We start from the raw sequence: 10,006 nt of genomic DNA, 5'->3' as shown, positions 1-10,006 counted from the left end.
TCACGCCTGTAATCCCAGCACTTTGGGAGGCCAAGGCGGGTGAATCACCTGAGGTCAGGAGTTTGAGACCAGCCTGGTCAACATGGAGAAACCCCATCTCTACTAAAAATACAAAATTAGCTGGGCATGGTGATGGGCACCTGTAATCCCAGGTACTCGGGAGGTTGAGGCAGGGAGAATCGCTTGAACCTGGGAGGTGGAGGTTGCAGTGAGCTGAGATCGCAACATTGCACTCCAGCTTGGGCAACTGTCCCAAAAAAAAAAAAATTACCATCTTAACTATTTTACGTATGCTGTTCTGTGGCATTAAGTGCATTCACATTGTTGTGCAACTATTTGCAACTCTGGAATCTAGATAAATCCTAATACTAACATTTTGTCAAGTTTCAAAAAATACTGCTGTTGGCTGGGCACGGTGACTCACATCTGTAATCCTAGCACTTTGGGAGACTGAGGCAGGGGGATCATTTGAGGTCAGGAGTTCAAAACCAGCCTGGTTAACATGGTGAAACCCCGTCTCTACTAAAAATACAAAAAAATTAGCTGGGCATGGTGGCGGGTGCCTGCAATCCCAGCTACGTGGAAGGCTGAGGCAGGAGAATTGCTTGAACCCAAGAGGCGGAGGTTGCAGTGAGCTGAGATTGTGCCATTGTACTTCAGCCTGGGCCACAGAGCAAGATTCGGTCGAGATTCGGTCTCAGAAACAAAACAAAACAAAACAAACTGCTGTTGCTATGTTGCTATTCTGATTGTCATTATAATCTGTGTACAGATTAATTTACATAGATATAACTTTAACAATAGTTTTACAATATTGTCTTTCTATGAAGCACAGTATATATATATATATATATATATATATATATATATATATATTTTTTTTTTTTTTTTTTTTTTTTTTTTTGAGATGGAGTTTTGCTCTCGTTGCCCAGGCTGGAGTACAATGGAATGATCTCGGCTCACCACAACCTCCACCTCCTGGGTTCAAGCGATTCTCCTGCCTCAGCCTCCCATGTAGCTGGAATTACAGGTATGCACCACCATGCCCGGCTAATTTTGTATTTTTAGTAGAGACAGGGTTTCTCCATGTTGGTCAGGCTGGTCTCGAACTCCCGACCTCAGGTGATCCGCCTGCCTCGGCCTTCCAAAGTGCTGGGATTACAGGTATGTATTTTCCTCTCATTCGTTCACTCAAATATTTATCGAGTACTCATTACACCAGGAACTCTGCTAAGCATTAGAGAGATAAATGTAATTAAATTAATGTATCTGTAATCATGGATCTTAAAAAAATCCAGAAGAGGAGATAGAGATCAAGCAAATAATTGCACAAATAAATGGAAAGTTGTTAAGTGCTAAGAAGGAGAGATATGTGGTGATATGGTGAGCTTATAATAAGTGATTCTATCTAACTGCGGGGTGGGGTGTCTGGGCAGTCTTCCCTGAAGTAAGAACTGAGCTGACTCTGGGAAAACACACTCAAGTCATCTTAAACAGCCTCCAGGTGGCTCCATACAGGCTCTGCACATTTCTTTGGCTTGTTCCTGAGTATATAACCTTTTTTATTGTAATGATGTAAGAGCTCTTGTATTCATTTTATTTTTAACCATTTTTTATTTATGGGAAAGCTATTGATTTTCATATATTATATATGTAACCAGCTACCTTTAGGATTTTCTTGGTTTTGAGGGAACCCATTCTCTCATTCTTTTACATTTTTGCTTCAGCTAATAAGTTAGGAATATCTGTCAAAACTTCTTCCCTCTTGGAAGTTCGAAAGGGGAAGCTGCTGTCTTCTCCGCCGCTCTGGGAGTACAAGAGTGATTTCCCTGTTTTTATTTTTTATTTTGATTTTGATTTTATTTATTTTGCCCTAGGATATAGATCCTAATGACTTACCTGTTTGGTGAAATGGTGAGAATATGACGCCCACTGAGTCATCTTTCTGTATCGAGTGGAATTAACATGTGAAAGGCCAAGGCTCATATGTGGCACTTCTCTTTTGACTCTCTATTATAGTCAGCAAGTAAGGGGGACTCCAACTACTTTATTTATTAATAACTTTCAAATATTTTGCTACCATTATACATAGTAATCATTAAAGTTATTTACTTAAGAAACAGTGTCTCACTCTGCCACCCAGGCTGGAATACAGTGGCATTATCATAGCTCACTGCAACCTTGAACTCCAGTGGCCTCAAGTGACCCTCCTGCCTCAACCTCCCAAGCACTGGGATTTTAGGTGTGAGCCACTGGGCCGGCCATCATTAGATTTTTTTTAAAATCTTGGTTTAATATCATGGAAATAAAGATACTTGAAGGTCTGGTTTTATTTATTTTGTATTTTTATTTTTTTACATAAGTTCTATGGATCTGCTGAGGAGGTATGGGTTTACATTCAGTTTATTTTAATTATTGGTTTCAATGTCTATCATAGATGAGAAACATAGCTGAAAAAGATGCCAAGATTCAAAGAAGTACTACAAAATCAGGATACTCACTTTTTCAGTCCTATACCCTATTTATAGAAAAATTTTTATTGAAATTCCACTGGAAATACCCATCTTCCTTAATATCAGAAGATACTGCCTTTTTAAAAATTTTCTTGAGACAAGGTGTCACTCTGTTGCCCAGGCCGGAGTGCAGTGGCGCCATCATTGCAACCTCATGCTCCTGAGCTCCAGCGATCCTCTCACCCAGATTGTAGCTGGGACTACAAGCATACACCACCATTCCTGGCTAATTACAATTTTTTCTTTTTTCTTTTCAGTAGAGATGAGGTCTCATCACATTGGGCAGGGCTGGTCTGGATCTCCTGGACTGAAGCAATCCTCCCATCTCAGCCTCTTAAAGCCCAGGGATTATGATGGGCGTGAGCCACTGCTACCTGGCTTGATAATCTATTTTCATATTTAACAACTGGATTAAAAATCCACTGTAACTCTTCATTAGGAAAATTTCCAAACAGGTTTGACAATTCTGCTTCCAAATTTCAGCATACTATACTTGAATTTTTATAGGTGACAAATAACCATTTTCAACAATAAAATTACAAAGTGATAGGAACATTTCCAAATATGTGTTTTCAAATTATACTTGCTTTTAATAAGCAATTAAAAGGTCACAACTACCTTGAAGAAACTAATAAAATGTTCTTTTTTTCTTTTCCTCAAAATATCTACCAACATTGCAAATGACTGAGAGCCACTTGTTAGCACAGGAAAGGTCAGGAAATTTGTAAAAGGAAATTGTGTAACTTCACTTTGGCAGCTATAAAATACCAGTGAAATTCCCTGTTGTATGAAAAAATTTTAGATCCATTCTACAGATCATTAAGAAGTATTTGTAAAGAGGCTATGGTGATTTTTTTTTTTTTTTTTTTTTTTTTGAGACCAAGTCTCACTCTGTCACCTAGGCTGGAGTACAGTGGCACAATCTCCGCTCACTGCAACCTCCGTCTCCCAGGTTCAAGTGATTCTCGTGCCTCAGCCTCCCTAGTAGGTGGGATTACAGGCACATGCCACCATATGCAGCTAAATTTTTTATTTTTAGTAGAGATGGGTTTTTATGTTGGCCAGGCTGGTTTCGAACTCCTGACTGCAAGTGATCCACCCGCCTCGGCCTCCCAAAGTGCTGGGATTATAGGCATGAGCCACCACGCCTGGTCTGTTTTTTTTTTCATTAAGGTACCTCAGAAGTAAGATATCTCAGATTTCTAAACATTTACCATTTAACTTAGTGCAACTATGTATAAAGTGTTGCAATGCCTATCACATAATTTGAAATATTACTGAAAAGATTGTAGACATTTAGCTTCATATGCTGAATGCATAAATTTTAAATGCTTTGCTAATGGTAATGCTTTATATTATCCCTAATCTATCTTTTAATTTTTTATTTTTACTTATTTATTTTTTGAGACAGAGTTTTGCTCTGTTGCCCAGGCTGGAGTGCAGTGGCGTGATCTTGGCTCATGGCAGCCTCCACCTCCCAGGTTCAAGTGATTCTCATGTCTCAACCTCACAAATAGCTGGGATTACAGGCACACGCCACCACACCCGGCTAATCTTTGTATTTTGAGTAGAGATGGGGTTTTGCCATGTTGGCCAATCTGGTCTTGAACGCCTGTCCTCAAGTGATTTGCCTGCCTCAGCCTCCCAAAGTGCTGGGATTACAGGTGTGAGTCATTGTGCCTGGACTATTTTATTTAAAAAAAATAAATAGAGACAAGGTCTCACTATTTTGGTCAGGCTAGTTTCGAACTCCGAGCTCAAAATATCCTCCTGCCTTGACCTCCCAACATGATAGAATTATAGGGATGAGCTACTGTGCCTGACCTAATATCTCAAATTCTTATATACACTAAGACAGATTCATTTGCTAGTAAAGTGGATAGATTGTGGGTAATGATAGGGAGAAAAAAAATAATAAAAGTCAAACAGAGGCCAGGCGTGGTGGCTTATGCCTGTAAACCCAACACTTTGAAAAGCCGAGGAAAAAGGATTACTTGAGCCAGGAGTAGGAGAGCAGCTGGGGCAACACTGTGAGACCCCGTCTTTATTTATTTAAAAAAATGAAAAAATGTAAAAAAGAAAATGGGTCAAGCGCAGTGGCTCACCCCTGTAATCCCAACACTCTGGGAGGCCAAGGCAGGTACATCACTCAAGGCCAGAAGTTCGAGACCAGCCTGGCCAACATAGTGAAACCCGGTCTCTACCAAAAATACAAAAAATTAGCTGGGCATGGTGGTGCATGCCTGTAATCCCTGCTACTTAGGAGACTGAGGCATGAGAATTCCTTGAACCTGGGAGGTGGAGGTTGCAATGAACCGAGATCATGCCAGTGCACACTAGCCTGGGTGACAGAGCAAGACTCCATCTCAGAAAAAAAAAGAAATTTATATTTCAAATAGTCCTCTTTTTCTCTTTTAACTGACATCTTATTAGGTTTTAATAAACTGTCATTTTTATCACCTAGTTTGGCTAAGAAGAGATTATATACCAGAAGTAGGAAAAGAACTAGTTCTACCATTTTGTTGTTGTTGCTTTTGTCTTCATTGTTGATCTTTTCAATCCTTGTCTTCTTTGCATGATTGTTTTAAAATCATACACTTGTTTTAGGCAATGTTCTCAAGAAGCAGAACTTGAGATGAAGATTCCTTCATCCCAGTGATTCTTTTGAGAGAGTGATGTCAGCTGAAACCTGTAAGGGAGTGAGAGAAACAGAAGAGGATAGAGGAAGAGGCCAGGCATGGGTTCAGCTGAAATCTATCTTCAGTCTGATCCCACAAGCAGCTCTGGAGTGTGGATGGCACCATGGACTTGTCTTGTCTTGAGGCAAGGAGGCAAGCTTTAATATTCCTGTATCATTCAGTCATGGGCTATGGGCCACCTGGAGTTGGTGCAGGAGGATGGTGGTAGAGTGTGATGCTCCTGATTAGGTAGAATCCATCATTTATGGTCAGTTCTTCTACATGGAAAGATACGGGTATGAGCTGTTAGCAGCCAAGAGTCACAGCATGTAGGGAATGGGGACAATGACCAGTTAGTAGAATCTGGGCAGGGAAGCAACACCCATTTTGTGAAGTTACTTAAGGCTAAATATTATAATTGGTAAATCTTTTACTTAACCATTGTATAATGTGTCATACTGGAAACAAACAAACAAGTGAGAGTGACACTTACGGAATTCTTGTTCTTGTCCCTGATACTCCCTACCTGATGTGACCATCAGACCTTCAGACTGGTGAAGATGCAAATGTCAACCTGCACACTAAATAGTGTAAACACACCTGAGAGCAATAACTGAAGCCTACCCTGAGAATGACCCTGTATGGCAGATGCATCTGAATGTGTGTTCTGAGCTAGAGAATCTGAGAGTGGCCAACCTGGAGATTTTTTCCTTATCAATGATGAACATCTGAGCCCCTGTCCTGTTCTGTTCATGGCAGTGGCAGCCCATCTGGAGCAGCCTCTCCAACAATGCTGGCTGCAGCCAGGAGGCGCGGCTGGGGCTGTGTGTTCCATGGAACAGGCAGGATCCCCACCCTCCTGGATGCAGCTTCCACTGCCCAAGCTACAGCTGCAGACCCAGGCATCTCTGCACTCTCAGGGGCCTGGGAAGTCCAGCCCTGACCCTACAGGCTCGGCAATGCCTGCTCCCACTGCCTGGCCTCTCCTTACTCCTGGTGCCCAGTCAGATCTTGGGGCAAAGTTGAGGCCGAGCCAAGGTGCTGTTGCAATCCAGCCAGGTGTGCTCATGCTTGGGGCAATGCTGACACGCCAGCCCCCTGCCGCCTTGACCCTCTCCGGACTTTAGGCACGAACAAGCATGGGAGGGAGGCTGAGTGGGGTCTGAGGGCAGCTCAGCGCTGGGCTGCAGGCATCCTTCTGCAAGAGCAGCCTGGTCACCATGAACAGTGGTAGGAGGCAGGCAGGCTCCGGGCGGAAAGGGGAAGGTCCCTGGTGAAGCCCCACCTTCAAGCTGGGGAAGGCCTGAAGGCTGGGGGCCAGGCTGCCAGACCCTGCAGAGCAGAGTGGGAACTTGTGCTTTTTTCTGGGCCTGCCCATGGTTGCCCATGGACCAATCAGCAAGCACTTCCTTGCTGATAAAAACCCCAGACTCAGCCAGACTCAGGGAGATGACAGGATGACTAGCTGTGGAGAGGAGCTACCCACCCCAGGGTCTCCTCTCTGCTGAGAGCTGAACACTCGATGGGACACCCTGCCTGCAAAGAGGAGCTACCCACTGTGGGTCTCCTCTGAGCTGTTCTGTTGCTCAGTAAAGCTCCTCTTCGCCTTGTTCACCCTCCACTTGTCCACATACCTCATTCTTCCTGGACACAGGACAAGAACTCAGGACCTGCTGCATGGCAGGTCTAAAAGAGCTGTAACACAAACAGGGCTGAAACACACCCCTTGCTCACCACATTGCAGGAGACAAGGAGAGAAGAGCTGTGGCCCTTTGAGGAGCTCAGACCTAGAAGCTCCCTAAGCCAGGGCTGTGACACACTCTTTGACACTCTGCATTTCCTGGCATCTCCAAGCTTCTGGGCAGCACTGCATTCCCCAGTGCCAGCTGTGGAAGCTACTTGTGGCATACCTGGTTCAGCTGAAGCCTTGCAGGGAGCCAGTGCCCTTGGTGGTGCCTGGAGCTGCCTGCCCTACTGCAGCCAATGTGCCTGACTGTTTGCAGTGGCTGGACCCCATGCTCGCTCACTCACACACCTGTCACCACTCCACTCACCTCAGAAGGTATAGGATCTTGGCAGGTAGTATGAGCTGAGCATAGCCTGCCAGGCCAATTGGGCCCAATGGGCCTGAGCAAAACTCAGGCAAAGGCAGCATTGGCCACAGAGGTTTCCGGCTGGAAAAGCAACACCCACAAGGATCCCGTAACACTGTGGAACAGGGACCATACAGGGGATTAAGGACCTAAGTTTTTGGTTGGGTGCAGCTTGCCAAGTGGAGATTGTTAGAGGGAAGGTGTTAGATGAAAATGCTATATTAACTGCATGCTATCTGCAAATGGTTGCGGTTTTTCCGTGCAGCCGGCCACCACTGGGCCATGTGGTTGTGATGTCCAGTGCACCAGCCCTGGACTATAGGAAGGCGGACACGTTGTCCAACCTGCCACCATTGGATTGTAGGTAAGACAGATATCTTGTCCATCCCACTGCCACTGGGCCATTTCTATCATTAAGGCAATTCCCCTGTCCAGCCTGCTGCTACTGGATTCTCTTCCATGTATGTAATCCCCTAATAAAACCCCAGGTCTTATTTGCTGGCTCTGGGTCTCTCCTTTGACCTCTTGAACCTGGTTCCTTACAGAGGTTAATAGGGGTTTGGCACAACAATTAATAAAATTTAATTTCCTCTTTTTAGATTACAAAAAACAATTTAGGCCAGGTGCGGTGGTTCACACCTGTAATCCCAGCACTTTGGGAAGTAGAGGCAGGTGGATCACTTGAGCTCAGGAGTTCGAGACTAGCCAGGGCAACATGGTGAAATCCCCATCTCTACAAAAAATACAAAAATTAGCCAGTAGTGATGGCATGCGCCTGTAATCTCAACTACTTGTGAAGCTGAGGCAGGAGATTCGCTTGAGCCGAGGTCACGCCATTGCACTCCAGCCTGGGCAAAAAAACAAACAAAAAAACTGACAAGTGTCATTCCCATTCTATTAGCTCTAATTGGTGTTGGGAATGCAGGGAGTTTTTTTGACAAATAAATCCTACTGGAGGATTATATAACTAATTACAGTTTTAAAAAGGGGTTCTCAAAATGTGAACCGAAGGCTCCGGGGGGTCCCCAATACTCTCTCAAGGGGTCTGAAAATTTCTCCCTTTTCCTACTCCATGTCTGTATGAGGACAGGTTTGCCTCAAATACTTAAAAAAAAAAAATTCGCAATAGTTTGAAGGCAGAGTCAGATATGAGAATCCAGGTTTTTCTACATGCCAGACAGGGGATCTGCAAATATATTAAACAGAATAACTCTTTGTTGTACCTATTTTTCTTTGTTTTGGAAAATATAGTTTTCTTAAAATGTTTCTGATAACATGTAATGGGTTTAATATTGACACTCAAAAATGGGTAAATACATCTTTTTAGACTTTTGGATTTTTTTTTTTTTTTTTTTGAGACAGAGTCTGTCACCCAGGCTGGAGTGCAGTGGCTCAATCTCAGTCTTATGACGCTTCCTGACTGAAATAGAATCTCAGCTCACTGCAACCTCCACCTCGTGGGTTCAAGCAATTCTCCTGCCTCAGCCTCCCAAGTAGCTGGGACTACAGGCGCGTGCCACCAGGCCCGGCTAATTTTTGTAGTTTTAGTAGAGACAGGGTTTCACCATGTTGGCCAAGATGGTCTTGATCTCTTGACCTCATGATCTGCCCACCTTGGCCTCCCAAAGTGCTGGGATTACAGGCATGAGCCACCACGCCCGGCCAGATTTTTGTTTACATTTCTAATATTGAACATATCGATAGATAGACATAACCCACATAAACAAAAGCTCTTTGAGGCCTTCAATAATTTTTAAGAGTTTAGACGGGTCCTGAGACCAAAAAGTTTGAGAGCCACTTGTCTAGAATACTCTCTTCTTCATTCCTATTCTCCCAGCATTCTTGCATTCCATGATAGAGAGTTGTGTACCTGTATTATTCTCTCTCCTTGAAAAAAGGAACTGTGTATTCAGCACAGTACTTAGCAGTGTTTTGCATGTACTAGAGGCTCAATAAATATTTGGTGAATTAAAAACTGAATATTGCTGTTTTCTTTCAGATCTGCTCTTCTTTTCAAATTTATCTTTGTTTAACCCTGCTGCTCTTTATAGGCAGCCATGGACTCTTTTTTCCCTTTCATTGCTAAAACTTAGAGGGATAGTTTTCATTTAGCTGCATGCCAAGTGTGGCGGCTAATCCAGTGTGGAGAGTTCGGGAAGGAGGCACGCCAGGAATTCATTTTGCATCCTGCTAACTTACACACTAAGGTTCCTCAAGTATTGATTTTATCATGTTATTTTTGCTCAAGAGCCTACAGAGTCCCTGTTTACTTCAGATATAAACACTGGTGCCTGTGTTCATGCTCATAACTTTATCCCATGTACCAGTCTCATCTCCCATTAACTAGCAACGCACCTTCTCTGCAGCCAGGCTGACTGCTTCACTAGTCCCCATGCATGTGCTCTTTCCCAAAGACAAACTTTTTGCACTGGCCGCTCCCGCCATCTGGCTGTTATCCATCCTTTAACCCCGGTTCAGGTCCCAAAGTCTCCATCAAGTATTCTTGAATTACTTTTTTTTTTTTTTTTTTTTGAGACAGAGTCTCACTGTATTGCCCACGCTGGAGTGCAGTGGCACAATCTCAGTGCACTGCAACCTCTGCCTCCCAGGTTCAAGCAATTTTCCTGCCTCAGCCTCCCAACTAGCTGGGATTACAGGCACCCACCACCATGCCCGGCTAATTTTTGTATTTTTAGTAGAGACAGGGTTTCACCATGTTGGC

Source organism: Macaca fascicularis, chromosome 7 (genome assembly GCF_037993035.2).
Source record: "Macaca fascicularis isolate 582-1 chromosome 7, T2T-MFA8v1.1".
Lineage (NCBI taxonomy): Eukaryota > Metazoa > Chordata > Mammalia > Primates > Cercopithecidae > Macaca > Macaca fascicularis.
The sequence above is the reverse complement of the archived record's forward strand: the minus strand, read 5'-3'. Positions refer to the sequence as shown.